Source organism: Rhinolophus sinicus, chromosome 2, assembly GCF_057876585.1.
Source record: "Rhinolophus sinicus isolate RSI-liver-muscle chromosome 2, RSI-T2T, whole genome shotgun sequence".
NCBI lineage: Eukaryota > Metazoa > Chordata > Mammalia > Chiroptera > Rhinolophidae > Rhinolophus > Rhinolophus sinicus.
In genome coordinates this window covers 52802019-52821600 of record NC_142502.1, presented here as the reverse complement: position 1 = coordinate 52821600, position 19582 = coordinate 52802019, and the positions used below count along the sequence as shown (strand labels likewise).

Sequence of the window (19582 nt, the reverse complement as noted above, 5' to 3'; positions counted from 1 at the left end):
AAAATTCAATAGCATAGTTTAATTAGCCTACATTTGCCTAAAAATTGGCAGGTGTTAGAACTTAAATTAATGAGTTATTTAAAATGTGGCGTTTAATTGGTGCATTTTCTCTTTTGAACACCTGATTCAGTAGAACAATCATATATTATGGGGGACAGAGTACAAAAATATGAGATCCTTATTTCTCCCCAGTCAATGAAATTTTGAAAATCATAAAGATGTTTAAAGAAATTGAAAACAATAAAACACTCTTCCTTGGACAAAATTATGTCTAAGAACAAACATTTAAAATAGAGTTTAGATGATTGCTGGAGGTGAAAATGCTTCTAGAGAGGCATTTAGAAATTTTTGTTGTGGTAGACTTTCCTGTGGAATTATTCACAAAGTGACTGTGGACATTTGAATTAGGAGAAAGTCAGGTGTCTAGATCCTTGGTCAAAGAGAAGTGGAAAACAGTACTCTCAGGGAGAGTCACCTAGGCAGAATGTAAATACAATTGAAGAGATTAGATTAAGGAAAAGAGTAATCAGCATCCTTTATTTGCTGCCTATCAGGGTCTGTCTTCTCTCCATTGGTTTGTTTCTTCTCTGGCCTTCACTTCCCCCCACAGTCAGCTCAATCCCAGACTTCCCAAAAAGCCATTACTATGATAGAAAATTTTGTTCTTTCATATGGGCAACTGATCTTTTTACATTTTACATGGTATGAATAAAAGCATCTTCAGATAACTTCGACATTTTTCTCAATCTGAAACACACAATCGAAGGGTATCAGTGTGGGTGCTTTGGATGTCTTAAAGACAAGTTCTAGCCCTAGCTTCCGATCAGATTGACACCTCTAAATCTCTCTGGAGTCACCATGGCATTTCCCTTAAGCTTCCGTAATATGAAAGTACTAATTCTTGCTTCTTCTTCCCAATATTTCCTCATATTCTGTTAATTTCCTGGGAGCTAGAACTTCGGTTGCACATTTAGGAGAATATGCAACTGATTGTTTTGAGTCATGAAATCAATAGGCTTATTTGAGTTGACCTAAGTAAAAGAGAAGATCATTTTGAAGACTAACACAGAAGTTAAAAAGAGAAGGCGTTCTGAGACTTGACCAGAAAAGAGACAGAGTGACAGAGCACATGTTATATGATTAACCCATAGTAATCTTATGTTTATAACCTTGTCAAAGAACATGTTCCACATCTGGGATGCTGATTAAAATTCACAGTAGAGTAAAATCTTAAATAACAATCATTCAAGAAACTGGAATGCTTAAACAACTAATATTCTTTTAGGGTGTATTCAAAGTAAAGGAGGGTAGATAATATGGAGAAAACCAGAAGTTCCTCAATGAAAAACTCTCAGAGTGTTCAGAGAACACAAAACAAGCATTGACGGTCATCTAGAGAAATTTTACATAAGTTACTGACAGCCTTCAAGGCTATTAAGGTTAAGGTTTCACACTCTGTCAGAGCTCTAACTTACTTGCTGATACTAACGTGTTTTGAAAAATGTGATCATAAGAATATTTCTAAAGAGTACACTAATAAAATTAATTTCAGAAAGTTTCGCAGATACAGGAAAAAATCTTCTGTTTTCCCTATTTTCAACTGAAAAACAAAAAACAAAAAATCTGATTTTGATAGGCTCTCTTTCTGAGGAAACATCTTTACCTCATATGTTGTCAAGAGCCTGCCATTTAGTATCACTGTGATATTCTCATAATTACTGCCATGTGTTGCTTGATACTAAGTTAGATAGAAAATTCTGTTAACGATAATGCCCTGCTGAAGTTTCACCAGTTCAGAATCTGTCAAATTCTTATCATCCTGTCCCTTGCAAAAGGTAGGGATATTTCAACTAAATTGCTTTTTAAAGGGTAAGGCTGAATGTTTTTCTCTTACATAAAAATAAATTTGATCACACACAAAGCCTCATTAAACCTCAACATAAACTTTTAAAAAAATCTTAATTAAAACGCAGTATCCTATGATTTTATTAATTTATTCATTCATTCAAACAATTTTGTGTATGCAGTCATTAACAAGCCCTGAGAAAACTGCTGTGAAAAAGAGAGAAAAGGTCCCTGCCCTCATGGAGATGACACTCTAGAATGATGAGATTAAATAAGAACAAAATATTTTTGTACTTGATAAATATTTACTGCCATGTATGTGCAAAATCCTCTTAAAAGGAGAGATATGAAAATAGAAAAGGCATGGTCCCATCTATGAAAGACATGCACAATTGAAGGAGGGAGATAAAACTGTATACATAATTCAGGCAGCTGATCCAAAAGATGGATGGAGTGTGGCTAACACAGGAATGCTAAATATAGAGCTAGGGTTCTCCTTCATTCTCGCATCCAAAGATATGTACACAGTACCTATTGTGTTTCAAGCAATGTACTGAGCTCCAGGGATACAACGATAAGGCTCCAAATTGGAACTCTACTGTTATGGTGAGAAAGAACCACTGGTAATCAGCCGATCTGGCTGTAGAAGGAGGGTGTAAAGCTGGATTTTCCTTCAAAGTTTCTTCCATGGAGGCCCAGGGACCACTTCATCAAAACCACTGCTGGTGCTTGTTAAGATAGATTGCTAGGTTCTCCCTTAAAAGTAACCAAGTAAGAATATCTAGGAGTGGAGTCTAGAAATTGAATTATTAACAACTGCTGAGATGACCACTGCACTATTGTGTGAAATTAGTTAATGATCACCACCAACTTAATGCTCCTTTCCCAAAATATAAGACGTATAAAAGGAAACACAAATAAAACCACCATTTCAAAGGTAATTTTTAAAATTCTCTAATAAACTATCTTTACATAGATATGAAATATCAAGGAATATTGAGGTATTTTATATAACCAGTGTAGCCCCAAGATCATTTTCCAGATGGGCTAGGGTTTTATAATGCAACTACACTTCTATTCTCCATTACTCAAATACCACATTATGTAAATCCTGTTGAAATAACAGATATGGAGAACATAAGGGAAAATAAAATATGACCCTAAATCTTCATTAATTATTTCAGTCTGACTTGTCAACTTATCATTTTGCAAATTATTTTCTACTGCAGCCAAGAGAAATATTAGTTACAACTTAAAGTAGCAATTTCTTTTTATTGGAGGATCCATCATGTCTTGTTCAGTAAAATAAACTCTTTTTCTTATTAAGAATTTTCTGTCTAGAGGCTCCAACAGAAGCCATTACAAGGTTTTGGGTCTCTATAAACATACTTGATTTTATGGTCTGTTAATTTGGTTAATTAATTTAAATAGACTCACATGAAAATTATAACTAACAGAGAGGACAGCATTGTTTCACTTGGCAGAAATAACTCCAAATTAATCTTGGAAACACTGTTGGTAACCGTATAGCAGTTAAAGGGCATTAAAATAAGATTAGAACAGTAGGTTCAAGTCAGTAATGTTGGTAAATTTCAATTGTTTTATAAAACTACTTGTGTATTTGAGGTTTGTTAGGTTAATGCATTTAAAATATTTTATATACTTATTTGTAGTTTAAAAAGCCACTTAGTTTAAATATATATAATGAAATCAGTCCTGGACTAGGAAAGAAAGTATGTGAATGTGAGTTCTGACCCTGTTATTTGACTTGCCAAAGCAAGTGTTCTTCACATGAATTGCTTATTAAAATTAACAGAAGAACAAAAGCTCAAATAATCATTTAAAAAACTAGAATGTTTATGTAACTGATATTGTTTCAGTGTATTAAAAGTAAAGAACATATCTGACAAAGATGAACAAATTATTTAATCTCTGACTCTTCCCCCCCCCCCCAAGATGGTTACTAGTGTCACAGGACTACTACAGGATTGAAATATATAATGTAAGTGAGAACACTACACTTAGTAGAGCAGTAGGCTGTCAAATTTTAGAATGCTTCAAAATCACCAGGCAGGCTTGTTATAAACACAAATTGCTGCATTTTCCCTCTACCTCACTTTTCTGACTAAGTAGGTCTGAGACAAGCCAATAATTTGCATTTCTACCAAGTTCTAAGGAAATGCTAATACTCTTTGTGCAGGAACTTTGAGACTCTGTTGGAGCTGGGAAGTACTAGCATCATTATAAAGGTAATAAACATTAATAAAATCAATTTGGACTAAAAGACTAAAGGGTTAGGTCAGTAAATGACTATTATACAATCTTGAATCAAAGCCTTTCCTAGAAATTTCTACTGAGAAGGAAGACTGAGAACAGAGATATCTGAAAAGATACAACATATCAGACACGAGCAATGATGTTCTACGATATATGGTACTGATTCTTAAAAGGGTTCAAGAACGAGGCTTGAGGGTGAGGAGTCTGAAGGGGTGCCCAGTAAACTGGTTTAACAAGTCATCTAGGTGATTCTGACACGTTAAAATTTGAGAGCCCTGTGTTAAGGGCAGCTATCGTAAATGGGGGGTGGGGGCAAGCAAGCTTCTTCTCTGTGTTTTTAAAATGGTTTTGGCAAGTATTATCTTTGGGAGAATTAAGAAAATAGTCAAATTATTCTTTGTATTTTATAGTTTGAATGAGGAGTGTCACTGCAGATCTATCTCAGATATATTTATATACCAAAAGAGCATGTAGGCACAAAACAGTTTTTATTGCTGTAGGCATATTTCTATATTTGTGTTATCAGGCAAATGTAATTTTAAAACGTTTCATTCTGCATGCTGTGACTATAACAGTCATCTGTGGTGGGATACTACAAGTTACTATAGAGTTCTCATTTCAGTCTTGCCAGTGCTGTCTGGCTGAAACACTAAGGTCATTTGAAGATTTTTTTCACGTCAGTACATAGTTTTCTCATTTATTGTTTTATATTTGCATAGTAGTCCATTACTTAGAAATACCATAATTTATTTAACTAGTCATTGCCTGAAGGACATTTATGTTGTTTCCGATCTTTTCATATTTAAAGCAATGCTGTAATAAATAACTCTGTACACAAATCATTTCACATGTTTGTGAATATATCTGTTGGATAATTTCACAGAAGTGGAATTGTTGGGTCAAAGTATATATAACTATTTATTGAACTGCACTGTTATTCTGCATATTGTCTGCTTACTATTGGGCTTTTTTTTCCTTATCAATTTATAGGTGCTCTTTGTATATGGAAGGTAATATGCTTTGCCTTTTTCTAAATGGCAAATATTTTGTTCCAGTCTATGATTTATCTTTTGGCAGTATTTATGGTATCTTATTAAGTATGGAAACAGTTTTTCTTTAAATCTGTCAGCAATTTTTTCTGGCTTATGGGAAATTCATAGATAAGAAAGTGAAAATAGTCATAAATGCAAAGATGTCGAACGTCACTAGTACTGTGTGGTTCTGGAAGTCCAATGGTAGTGAAAACAGAGTTGGATTTTTCTCTTGTACATACAAACACAAATCTGAAAAGATATCCATGTACAGTGCTATGTGAAAAAAATCAAGTTGAAGAAAATTTCCATAATATTATCCTGAGTGCATGTGTAAAGTGTGTGTGTGTGTGTGTGTGTTTGTACGTGTATGTGTGTTTAAAAATAGAGATGAATGGACACCCACAAAATTGGTTACCTCACAAAATGAAATGGGATGTGAGGGAGATAAAAATAGCTTTTCCTTTGTATGTCTTGTATTGTTTGTCTTACCCATTGAAACAAGCCTTAATAGTTTTATAATTAAATATAAAAATTACATTGAATAGGAGAAATGATCAATGATGATAATGAGCTTATAATAGTATATTATAATATACTATTGTACTTGTATATTTGATATAATTTTTTTTTTGCTAAGGGAATTATGATGTCAAGGTAAAAATTTTAAAAATACATATTTAACAATGCACTGATAAGGGTGATGATGGTGGTACTTTTGATCTAAGTGAAAAATTTATCTTTTAGTTTACCTGGAAATGTTTAAAGAAGAAAAGAGACATAGTATAGCAGATTGAAATAAATAGCATTTGAAGAGAAAATATACAGAGGTCAAAGGTACAAAAAAGAGAAAAATCCATATAGTGATGAATATAGACTTTGGGCAGAAACTGACATATGGACAGGAGAGCAGTAATATCTGGAAAGGCAAAACACAACCTCATTATAAAATATGTACTAATATAAACAAAAATTCATTCAAGACTCAGAAAAAAAAATATACCACTAAAAACAATACTTGAAAAATTAATTTTATGTTAGAGAATTTTGAAATAAACAGAGAGAAAGCCACCATTACAACAAAAATATGGATTTTTGTGAAGGAATACACATTACATGATAGTAAAGAAAATATGATTCAAGGAAGTATTAAAAAAAGGTAGACAAAACAGGAAATAACTAATGATGACATTGGAATTACAAATTGATAGACCATGGACAGGACAAATTTTAAAGGGCAGGGATATTAAAAGAAAAAAGAAAGAGGGGTCTGATTTTTATGACGAGCGAAGATGAACAAGAAAGTACTTAAAAGAGTAATCCCTGAAAAAGAGTTAGTATGATTGTTTGAGACAGCTTAAAAAAGAAAATTTCATTTTAAAACAGACATTTGAAAATGTATCTTTGTAGGCACTGAAGTACCAGAAAAACACAAGTTCATAAAAATTCATAAAAAAAAGAAAAGAAGGTAGATAAATGCCTGACTCCTTCTGTGAACACATTGAAATTACGAGATTATAGAACCAACTTTGAGAATTATCTGAAGTCTTATAACTAAGATATATATATAAGATATAAAGAATAAGCCACGTGAACTTCAGGTTTACAGTTGGAGAGCTCCAAGGACGATGATAAAATTGATAGAATTAGAGCATTTGAAAAGAGGAGATGGTTTACGGTGGAAGATGATTAACTAATTCTGTACTACACATGTGTAGCAATTTGAAGCTTATAAAACAAACCATATTTAGCCTTTTATTCAGCCAATTCAAAAGGGCCTTAGATAGTAACCAACAGAACTTGATTCTTCATCAACTTAGTTAAATTTTGCAGCAGAAAACCACTGGAATACTTACCCGTACATATATTTGCCCCATCATCTTTATACTAGCACACGTGATGTATGCACCTGTGTGTTTGAAGTTCTGGTCGCATGCAAAGCAATACATCATAAATAAAAAGATTCATCCCCTGGGTTACGTTTCTTAGAATACCAAGTACATCCTTTATGAGAGCTGTCATTGCCAAACTAAACTTACCTCTGACATTCTGAATAGAGAGATATTTCTCAAGTTTATGAGGATGCTAAGGAAAATTCAGAATTTCAGTACTGGACACATGCTTTTAGAAATTTAAAAATATAAAAGTAGAAGTCCTTGAACAAATAAACATTTTTGAATTCAACTAAAATATAAGTGAATGAAATGCAATAAAATATCTAGGGGAAAAAAAGGAAATACTATAATCATTGCTAGCATATGTAAATTTATGGATAAATTATAATTCTAATTGTAGTCAGTTTTTAAAAATTTTTCTCCTGTATATATTATTAGAGATGCTGGAATGTAAAAACAATAAATAAATAAATAAATAAATAAATAAATAAATAAATAAAAATAAGCCACGTGGAGACTGATAGGAGGGGTGGAGATGCAGACGGGCTGGCCCCATACCTGTGTGTGGCAGTTGAGAAGTGGGAGGGATATCTCAACTGCAAAGGTTATCCCTGGAGGAGGGAGGGACCCCAACCCCACACGAGGCTCCCTAGCCCAGACTATTGCTGCCTGGTAGAGAAGCCCCCCACAACATCTGGCTGTGAAAACAGTGGGGATTCCAACCATACGAATGAGACAGAAGGCTGTGGGAAAACCAAATGTCCTCTTAAAGGGCGATGCACAGACTTACCCGCAGACACTCACCCTAAGCACCAGCAAAGGAACAGTTAGTTACTCAGGGCTCGTTCTAGACATAAGGGGAGAAACTGAGTTGTGTAGCTTTGAGGTGAGGAATGGAGGGACAATCACCCTTTTCCCTCTGTGGGGTCTTCTTTCCAGGCAGTCAGCAGGCAGGCACCATCATTCCTGTGTTGAGCCCTCTGTCACATGGCCAAATCTGAATCTGAATTGCTCTGGTGAGCTCTGCTGCTCTACGCGGGTGACTCTTTGGGACACTGCAACACCCAACTCCCCCAATGCCTGAGGCACTTTCTTGAAAGCAGCCAGCACCGCCCACATTGCACTCTTGTTTGGAAAACTATTAAGGTCCACAAGCCCCAGGAAGGAGGCAGCTAGCCTTGACGTGCTCTGAGACTTTTACTTAGCTCCAGGCTCAGCGCTGGCACAGAAACAGAATCTACATTAACCTAGTAAACACAAATGTTCCCATTCTAGTGACTCCTTGAGACCCTGCCTCACCCAACTTTCATACTGCACAAGGCTTTATCAGTGGCTGACTTTAAGGGAGTCAGCAGTTGGCAGCAGGCCTTGGGGTGCTCTAAGGCCTGGTACGGGTGGCAGTCAGCCTCTTTGCAACTCTTGCCTTCGCAAGAGGCAGTGGCCTCTCTCATGTGCCTCCAGGTTTAGCATAGGCAGAAAACAACCATGAATCTTTTTGTAGCTCCTACCAGGTAGTCCCTGGTTGGTCACAGGCAGTGGGTGACCTAGGCCTGCACTGAAGTCCCTCCCCAAAGGCCCCAGAACCAACATTCTTGGAAGTTGGCTTCAGACGACAGCAAAGCACCACCCAATTTCCCCCACAAGTGACACATACAAGAGGAGGTCTCAACAGGCACCAGAGCCTGCAGAGCTGTATCCCACTCAGTGGGGGTAAGTCCCCCGCACAGCAGCCCAAAAGCTGTGGATGTCACTAAATGCCACATCCAGTCAGCCTGAGGGTCAATCCCATTCACTGACCTGTCAATAGCAATCAAAGCACAATTGTAACAGGAGGGCACACACAACCCACACATAGTACACTTCTAGAGTACCCGGAGCAGGTGATCAGGGAGACAGTCCTAGTGCCCCCCAGGGCACCTAATGCATAAGGCCACCCCAAGAGTGGGAGGCACAGTAGATCTACCTAATATATAGAAACAAATACAGAGAGACAGCCAAAATGAAGAAACAAAGAAATATGTCCCAAAGGAAAGAACAGGAGAAAACTCCAGAAAAAAGAATGAAATGAAATGGAAGCAAGCAACCCACCAGATACAGAGTTAAAAAAAAATGGTTATAAGGATGCTCAAGGAACTTAGTGAGAACTTCAACAAGGAGATAGCACGCATACAAAAAAGACTGAAATGAAGAATGTACTGGAAGGAATCATTAGAGATGCTGGAATGTAAAAACAATAAATAAATAAATAAATAAATAAATAAATAAATAAATAAATAAAAAGAATAAGCCACGTGGAGACTGATTGGAGGGGTGGAGATGCAGACGGGCTGGCCCCATACCTGTGTATGGGCAGACTAGTCTGAAGCAGACTAGGATGAAGCAGAGGATCAAATCAGCAATTTGGAAGATAAGGTAGCAGAAAACACCCAATCAGAATAGCTAAAAGAAAAAATGAACTTAAAAAATGGGAACAGTTTAAAGGGCCTCTGGGAAAACATCAAGCATAATAACATTCACATCACAGGGATATCAGAAGGCGGAGCGAGAAAGCAAGGGATTGAGAACCTATTTGAAGAAATAATGGCCGGAAACTTTCCTAACCTGGGAAGGAAATAGATATTTGAGCCCAGGAAGCACAGAGAGTCTCAAACAAGAGAAATCCAAAGAGGCTCACACCTAGACACATTATTAGAATGGCAATGGTTAAAGACAGAGAAAAATCCTAAAAGCAAGAGAAAGGCAACAGTAACTTGTAAGGGAGCTACCATAAGACTATCAGCTGATTTTTCAGCAGCAACTTTGCAGGCTAGAAGGGATTGACATGAAATATTTAATGTGATGAAAAGCAAGGACCTACAACCAAGGGTACTCTACCCAACAAGGCTATCATTTAAAACTGAAGAACAGATAAAGAGCTTCCCAGAGAAAAAGGTAAATGAGTTCATCACCACCAAACTAGTATTACAAGGAATGTTAGAGGGATTTCTTTAGGAAAAAAAAAAGAAAATATGAACAAAATGGTAAAAACTACATATCTATCAACAAATACTTCCAATGTAAATGGAATAAATGCACCACTCAAAATACATAGGAGGGATGAATGGATAAGCAACCAAAAGCCTTACATATGCTGCCTTTAGGAGACTCACTTCAGATTGAAAGACACACAGGGTCAGAAAGTAAAGGGATGGAAAAAGATATTTCATGAAATTGGAAATGAAAAAAAAAAAAGCTAGAGTAGCAATACTTATACCAGATAAAACAGACTTTAAAACAAAGGCTATAACAAGAGACAAAGAAGGATCCAGTAATCCTACTTCTGGGTATCCAAAGAAACCCAAAATGCTACTTCGAGGGGATGTGCGCTTCCATATGTTCACAGCAGCATTGTTTACAATGGCCAAGATGTGGAGGCAGCCTGGGTGTCTATCGATGGAAGAATGAATAAAGAGGAGGTGGTACATATATACAATGGACTATTCCTTGGCCATGGAAGAGAATGGGTTCTTGTCATCTGCGGTGGCACGACTGGACCTGGAGGGTACTGTGCTGAGTGAAAGACAGGTACAATGTGATTTTGCTTATATGTGAAATCTAAAGAACAAAATAAACAAGCAAAACAGAAACAAACTCAAAGATACAGAAAATATTTTGATGGTTTCCAGGTAGGAGGAGGGTTAGGGAGTGGATAAGAAAGGGAAAGGGATTAATAAGTACAAATTAATTAGTTATAAAGTAGTCATGAGGATGTAGGGTATAGCATAAGGAATATAGTCATTAATATTATAATAACTACATATGCACGGTGTCAGATGGGTACTAGATTTGTTGGGGTGATAGATGGGAGGGGACTTGGGGACAGGATGAAAAAGGTGACGGAATTAAGAAGTACAAATTAGTAGGTATAAAATAGTCATAGTGATGTAAAATAAAGCATAGGGAATATAATCAATAATATGTATAGTGTCAGGTGGGTACTAGACTAGTCAAGGGGTTGCTTGTTAAATTATATAAATGTGTAACCACTATGCCGTACACCTGAAATTAATATAAAATAATATTGAATGTTAACTGTAATTGAAAAATTAAAAAGAGAGGAAAACGTAAAAGGAAATAAGAGGTCCAAATTTCCAGGTATAAAACAAAAAAGTCATGGGGATGTAATCTACAGCACAGGGAATATAGTAATTAATATTGTGATAGCGTGGTATGGTGTCAGATAGTTGCTGGACTTCTCATGGTGATCACTTCTTTAGATATATGAATGTTGAATAACTATGGGGTACATATACAATGAGTTCAAAAAAATGGTTATAAGGATGTTCAAGGAACTTAGTAAGAACTTCAACAAAGAGATAGCCAAAACTAATATAATGTTGTGTGTTAGCTATATTTTAATTAAAATGTTAAAAAGAAATCCTTATACCTCCACAGGGGACATGGATGTTACTATCATGGTTAAATTAAAATAAAATAAAAATTATCCCTGATGATTCCAGATACAAGCAATACTTTATTCTTTTGAGCATGTTCATATGCCTCTTTCTTAAGCATTTACCATTTACTACCTTTTATTTTTAGCTTTTTCTGAGCTTGATTTAGCTTCTCCTCCAGTCTGCGATCATCCAACAATTACATGACAGGCACTGGAGACTTAACAGTCAGTAGGTAAGTCCACCTTTGGTTTCTGTGGTTTTGGGAACTTATATCTAGTTCTGATGGTAAAGGATTAGAGTCTGGGAAGATGGTGAACAAAGAAGCTGTCATTCATTACATGAACAACTATAGGAAGGAAGGAAAAATCAAAAGAAAAAGAAAAAAAAAAGAATAGCATAATCTAGAAATTAATTGGGGGTCCTCTCTCAAAATTAGCAAATTACTTGATTTAAAGCTCATGATATTTCAAGTTTCTTCATTATTGGCCTTATGGTGTCGTCTCTTAAATCCTACCTCCTATTGTTCAAAACCCTCATGAATTTGTATGTTTCCAGGTCTTTACCTATATTTTACTTTATTGGTTCTCCTACCATCCGTGGAAATTTCTGTAAAACCTTTAAGGATAGTTATAATGACTCTTCTCCAATATCTCCAAGGAAAATCAATCACTCCCATACCACTTTACTTTATTCATACTTTTGCCTTGTGGTATATAGGTTTCTTCTCTGCTGTTAATAATTACTAGGACTAAGAATAAAAGACATGATTTATTAAGTGCTAACTATGTGCTAGGTCCAATACTAAGGGCCGTGAATAGTTATGTATTTTATTATTAACAACACAATTAGGTAGGTAATTTTATTAGTATTTTACAGATGAGAAAACTGAAGCTGAGAGTTTCAATAACTTGTTACTCACTCTAGAGCTAAACAGGGAATTCGCCTCTGATTTAACATTCCACAGCCAGCTTTCTTTCCATCAAGTTATATGCTCTCTTTGGGTGCTGTCTGAGGGCAAGTTTACATATTACTAACTTTGAGGTCTCCTTGTCAGCCCCCATCACTTTCCCAGCTATCACCCAATCAGTGAGCACTCAATAAATGATTGTTAAAATTCCAATGTCAGAAATGGTCAGCTTTCACAAAAGATTTATTTTTTCAGCATATTTTGAGCAGAGATCTGAATTTAAATCATAATAGGATATAGTCTGAGTTGATACTTGTACTGATATCTGTATTAGAATATGAGGTTATCAAGCTAACTTCTAATTATTCAACTAGATAATTACTTTTCTTGGATACTGTCATTTAAATTTATTAGCAAATGTTCCACTGATATTTAATAAACTGAAATTGCTAATGATTAGTCTTTTGATACTGTTTGTAAAGGTACGTGTATGTTCATTTAATGCCACTGCAAAATTCAAAGTTTGTGATTTTTAAAAAGAAACAATGTATAAAATGAACTATTTTGAGAGCATCTTAAAAAAACAAACTAAAATTTTGGACTTTCAAGTCAAAGATAGTTCTGAAATCAAGCTACTTGTCTTTACAATGAGTCAAATCAATCTAATTCATTAACTACAATAATATTATAGATGGGCATAAATAAAGAAAGCATTCTTATGTTTTATAATAGTAGAAATTTTGAAACAATTATATTTGGATTACATCAATAAAACTACTATTACTAAGAATACGACTAAAATAATAAATTTTAAATTTCTCTGTTTTATTCATCATGGGTATAACAACTAGAATTTATTATTAGACATTTCTGGTAACTAACTAAATGACTAAAGCATATATTTTAGTTTAAAAAGACCTGGTTAAATATTTATCAGATATACCACGAAAATACAAACTACCTCAAATAGAGTAAATTTATTTTGTCCTAACTATATCAGAAAACTGTATAATTCTGAAGGTGTATTTTTCATAACTTAATTCATGAAGACTGACGAGTCTTCATGAATTAAGTTATGAAAAATAAACCACGGAAAGTAATGTGGAGCAGACAGAAGTGGAGCCGCAGCTCCAAGCTGTGTAATTAGATCTACACTTGGCAGTTCAGAGCCACCTCTGGATTCTCACACTGAGGAATTGCAGTTCTTCTCAAGAAACCTAAGCTTTTAAGTGATAAACAGATTCAGGTTATCATTACTGAATTATATTTAGGGCATTACCTTGAATGTAAAATATATTCTTCACCAATTTCTCTAAAGAAATTGTTGTAATATTTATCAGTTTCTATGTTTGAGTTGTAGAGAGCTTTAACTGCTATATTTGGTTAAAAGAAATCCACATACTTTACTCACATCTTCTAAATCCTAAAAGATACTTGTTATCAAAATGTATAATAATAATTTAAAAAACCAAACTTGAAGGACTTAGTGTACTATGTATGTACTGTGACAACAAAAACACATATCATATTTCTAGCTTAGTCCACTGCAAAAAAACTATCTTACAATCAATTCACCATATCAGGACATTGTACAATAATAGAAGCATAATACATTTATATTTTAATCTAGTCTCTAAATTGTTAAGACAATAAAAAATAGAGAAAAAGAAATTTTAAAATATAATTTTAAAATGGTAAATATTTTGACTGCATTGTCCTTTTCCTATAAACTTATTTCTTTGACTTACTTAAAAACAATGCTTTCTTAAGCATTCATTTTCTTAAGACATTAAGCATACATATATATGCTTTAGAGGTAATATAATTTGTCATCCAATTATTGCTTGAATAAATTATTTGTAAATTTTAAAAAAGTTACTAAATTTATTGCACTGACATTGGTTAATAAAGTTACACAGGTTTCAAGTGTACAATTCTGTAATATATTATCTGTATATTGCATTGTGTATTCACCACCCAAAGTCAAATCTCTACGTCATCACATATTTGATGTCCTTTTCTATCTCCATCCCTTTCTCCTTTCCCTCTGGAAACCACCTTAATTCGGGTCTTGTTTTATATGTGCACTATATACATTTATACAATACATTCATTTTTTTTAGATCTGAATTCATCTTTGGAGCTCATTCAATATATTTATAAACATAACTTTAAATATTGTATATGCTATAGATGACAGTGTATTTACACCTTAAAATTGTCTTAAGCATAGAAAAATGTTTTAATTTTCACCTAGTTTTTATAACATATAAAAGTAAATAAACATAATCATGAACATTAATTTTACTTGCTCATAATGACTTAAATTTAAGATACATTCAAAGTAATTATTTTGTTTAGGAAAAATTTCTTAGCTATCTAGACCAAACTCTAAATTGATGTGATGCCAAACTAACCTATACAGCCTTATTTTGAGTACCAGCGGTGTTTTCAAATCAAATAGACCTATGTTTCAATAATAACGCAGCACTTATATAACTACATGAACTTGGGCAAATTTACCGGTGCCTGTTTTTACCTGTAAAATGGAGAAAATAGTATTTGCCTTGCAAGGCTGCCTCACGGACAACAAACGATAATGAAAAAGTACAAGGAGCCTGGCACACAAAAGGTGACCCATTAAGTAGGAAAAAAGGTTTAGTTGCTTTACACAGTTTTTCCTTACTTTCACCAAAAATGTGATCCTCCCTACACATCCCACTCACTGGGACCAAGATCAGTACTGCTCTCTAAGGCAATAGGAAACAAATGCACTTGTTTTTACATATAACAATTATTCAAATATTGAAAAACTTCTACCATATCTCCAGTATGACAGCTCTTTCCTCAGCTAAATATCACCAGTTTTCAATGCTGTTTTCATAAATGATAGTTTTTTCATAAATGATAGTTTTTATGGTTTGACACTAGGTGAGTTCTACGATCTTTATTCTTTTCTTAATACTAAAAGTATGTACTGAAGGAAGATAATTTGCTGAAGAAATGATTTGTTTAAAAGTATAAAGGCTTTCATCCCTGGTATGCAAGGGTGGTTCAACATCCGCAAATCAACTGATACACCACATTAACAAAATGAAAAATAAAAATCACATGATCATATCAATAGACGCAGAAAAAGCATTTGATAAAATTCAGCAGCCATTCATGATAAAAACCCTTAAGAAAGTGGGAATAGAGGGATCATATCTCAACATAATAAAGGCCATATATGATAAACCCACAGCTAACATCATACTCAATGGGGAAAAGCTAAAACCATTCCCCTTAAGATCAGGAACAAAGCAAGGTTGCCCACTTTCTCCACTTCTATTCAACATAGTGCTGGAAGTTCTAGCCACAGCAATCAGACAAGAAAAAGAAATAAAAGGCATCCAAATCGGTAAGGAGGAAGTAAAACTGTCATTATATGCAGATGATATGATACTATATTTAGAGAACCCTAAAGACTCCACCAAGAAACTATTAGAGCTGATAGATGAATTTAGTAAAGTAGCAGGATACAAAATTAATACTCAGAAATCAGTTGCATTTGTATATACCAATAATAAAACATCAGAAGGAGAAATTAAAAAAGCAATTCCATTTACAATTGCTCCAAAGACTATAAAATACCTGGGAATAAATTTAACCAAAGAAGTAAAAGATCTGTACGCAGAAAATTATAAGACACTGAAGAAAGAAATGAAAGAAGATACAAATAGATGGAAACACATAACATGTTCATGGACAGGAAGAATTAATATAGTTAAAATGTCCATACTGCCTAAGGCAATATACATATTCAACGCAATTCCTATCAAACTACCAACGACATTTTTCACAGAAATAGAACATATAATCCTAAAATTTATATGGGACAACAAAAGACCCCAGAAATCCTCAGCAATCTTGAGAAATAAGAACAAAGTGGGAGGTATAACAATACCTGACATCAAATTATACTACAAAGCTACAGTAATCAAAACAGCATGGTACTGGCATAAAAACAGACCCATAGATCAATGGAACAGAATAGAGAGTCCAGAAATAAATCCATGCCTATATGGCCATTTAATCTATGACAATGGAAGCAAGAATGTACGGTGGGGTAAAGACAGTGTATTCAATAAATGGTGCTGGGAAACCTGGACAGACACATGCAAAAAGATGAAACTGGATCACCTCCTTACACCACATACAAAAATAAATTCAAAATGGCTTAAAGATTTAAATGTAAGATCTGAAACCATAGAATTCCTAGAAGAAAATATAGGAAGAAACTTCACAGACATTACCCGGAGTAAGATTTTTACTGATATATCCCCTCGCGCGAGGGAAGTTAGAGAAAAAATAAATATGTGGGATTACATCAAACTAAAAAGCTTTTTCACAGCAAAGGAAACCATCAATAAAACAAAAAGGGATCCTACTGAATGGGAAAAGATATTTGCCAATAATATATCTGATAAAGGGTTAATATCACAAATTTATAAAAAACTCACTCAACTCAACTCCAAAAAAACAAACAACCCAATTAAAAAATGGGCAGAGGACATGAAGAGACATTTTTCTAAAAAGGACACACAGATGGCAAACAGACATATGAAGAAATGTTCAACCTCACTAACCATCAGAGAAATGCAAATAAAAACCACAATGAGATACCACCTCACCCCAGTCAGGATGGCTATCATCAATAAATCAACAAACAACAAGTGCTGGTGTGGATGTGGAGAAAAGGGAACGCTGGTACACTGTTGGTGGGAATGCAGATTGGTGCAGCCACTATGGAAAACAGTTTGGAGGTATCTCAAAAATCTGAAAATGGAACTACCTTATGATCCAGCAATCCCACTCCTAGGTATCTATCCGGAGAAATCCAAAACTCCAATTCAAAAATCTTTATGCACTCCTATGTTTATTGCAGCACTATACACAATAGCCAAGACCTGGAAACAACCGAAATGCCCATTGGTAGATGACTGGATTAAGAAACTGTGGTACATTTATACAATGGAGTATTACGCAGCCATAAAGAAGAAAGAAATCTTACCATTTGTAACAACATGGACGGACCTAGAGAACATTATGTTAAGTGAAATAAGTCAGACAGAGAAAGACAAATACCATATGATCTCACTTATATGTGGAATCTAAAGAAAAGAACAAGTGAATGAACTAATCAGAGACAGTTTTGGAAACATGTAGGAAAAACTGAGGGTTGCTAGAGGGGCGGGGGGGCTGGGGATAAGGGGAAGCTGAGAGGTTTAGAAAATAGTCGGTAACCACAAGATGACCACGGGGTTTTGAAAATTAATTTGGGGAATGTACAGAGGGATAGTGGATGGGGGGAGGGGGGTTCACACAGTGTGAGGGATATAAATGAGAAACGTCTAAGTTTTGCTTTGTTTTGTGCACCTGAAACTAATAATAATAAAAAAAAAAGTATAAAGGCTTTATGACTAGCGTGTTCTCACTTTGATTACACAGTTTAATGTAACTTTACATTATATTATGAAAGACGTATCAATTGGAACTCTACTGAGAAACTTGAAAGAATTTAAAAGGCATATACTAGTATCCATTTCTTAAAAATGTGAAAAAAAGATTTTTGTAATAATTGAAAGACCACATACGTTTTTGAAAGGATTAAAAGTTGTTTAAAAAAAAATCGTCACTGAAAATTCTTAGGTAGCTGTAGATTTTTTGCACATGGTGTTGAAGATTTCCTCAGGCCAGATTTTTCAGGTAGAATTTACAAACATATTCTCTGCATTTTCTTCTCTTTACTGGTTAAATGAAAATGGCAGTCTTGTAGGGGTAAAAATATTAAAAAGGAAGTGAAAAGACCAAGGTTCTAGTTTTAATTGCAAAGCTTATTAGTTGTCTGACGTTGGGCATATTATTAGTCTTTTGTTTTGTCATTTGTAATAAGAAGGTGGACTAACGAACACTAATGACACTTTCATAAATTCAATGTCAAAATAAACATAAAAATAATCTATTAAATGTTGTATTTAAAATACTTTCCATCTGAAATAATATAATTAAGGACCTGATCAAAAAATGATAAAAAATATGATATAATAAGTATAACCTACAATTTAATAGAAAAAAATTAGAGTATTATCCATCTTAATTTTCAAGTAAATAATATATTTCAACAGGACTTAGGAAATGATTCAAACTGTAATGACAAAATAATTAAGATGTCTATTTATAAAGTATATTCTTCTTTATATCATACATGATGTTAATAAACTTGTGACACACCTATAACTGCTTTTTTAAAATAAAAGCATTCAATTGAAAAGTTGATTTTGTTATGGGTTTTTATGTAAAAAGCATTTGTCCAAATCAATAAACTGAGGGGTGTTAAGTTTTGGTCAGTAAAGACATCATGCACTATGCAACTCTCTGTGGGAAGAGCTCACAATTAGAGAGGAGAACCCACAGCATTGGGGGTGTGGGATTCTGTGAAAGGCAAACCCTCTACTTTCTGGCTCAGCCCTAGTTTGTAGAGCTGCTGCAGCATTTTCAGCTACAGGCCTGTCTTATGATATCTACAAATACATGACTTTGTACCTGATTTGAGAGATGAAAGAATTATATTTGCCTGGTGAATAAATTACATTTGAAAACTTTTAGGCTACTACATTCAGTCAGTATATCCAATTAATATTCAAGCTAGTATTCCAGGTCCACAAGGGAAAACGACTGGTTTACTCGGTCCGATGTAGTAAACATGAAGAAGTGGAAGACCAAATCCCACCTCTACACGAAAAGCTAAATTGTTATTCTATAGGTGAAAGATCAGTCTTCTTGGTATTACCATAAGAACAGAAACTATTAATCTTTTTGTAAACTGTGTAAAACTAATGTTGTAGGACAGTGGTTTGAAAATTTATTTTGACTGTGGAATTCTTTCTTTCAATAAACTCTTTTGCAAAAGCTACATACACACACACACACACACACACACACACACACACACACACAGACACACACACACACGATTAAAGCTACTTAAGTGGACCTGAGAGATCCAAATCTCATTTTTCGTTCCCAAACAGCACACATCTCCTATTCCCAACCTCAGCAGTTCCTGTGCTGCCCTCAGAGAGCCCGGGAGAAGTCCGGAAATAATAGCTATAAGAGGAACTCTCTTACTGAAAAGAAACTGCTAAACAT

General features: G+C 34.5%; 1 protein-coding gene across 1 annotated transcript in view; it reads right to left on the bottom strand.

Annotated features, from left to right (window-relative positions):
* Nucleotides 1-19582, bottom strand: part of ASCC3 (activating signal cointegrator 1 complex subunit 3) — a 300443-nt gene that overhangs the window by 143887 nt on the left and 136974 nt on the right. The gene's annotated exons all lie outside the window — the stretch shown is intronic.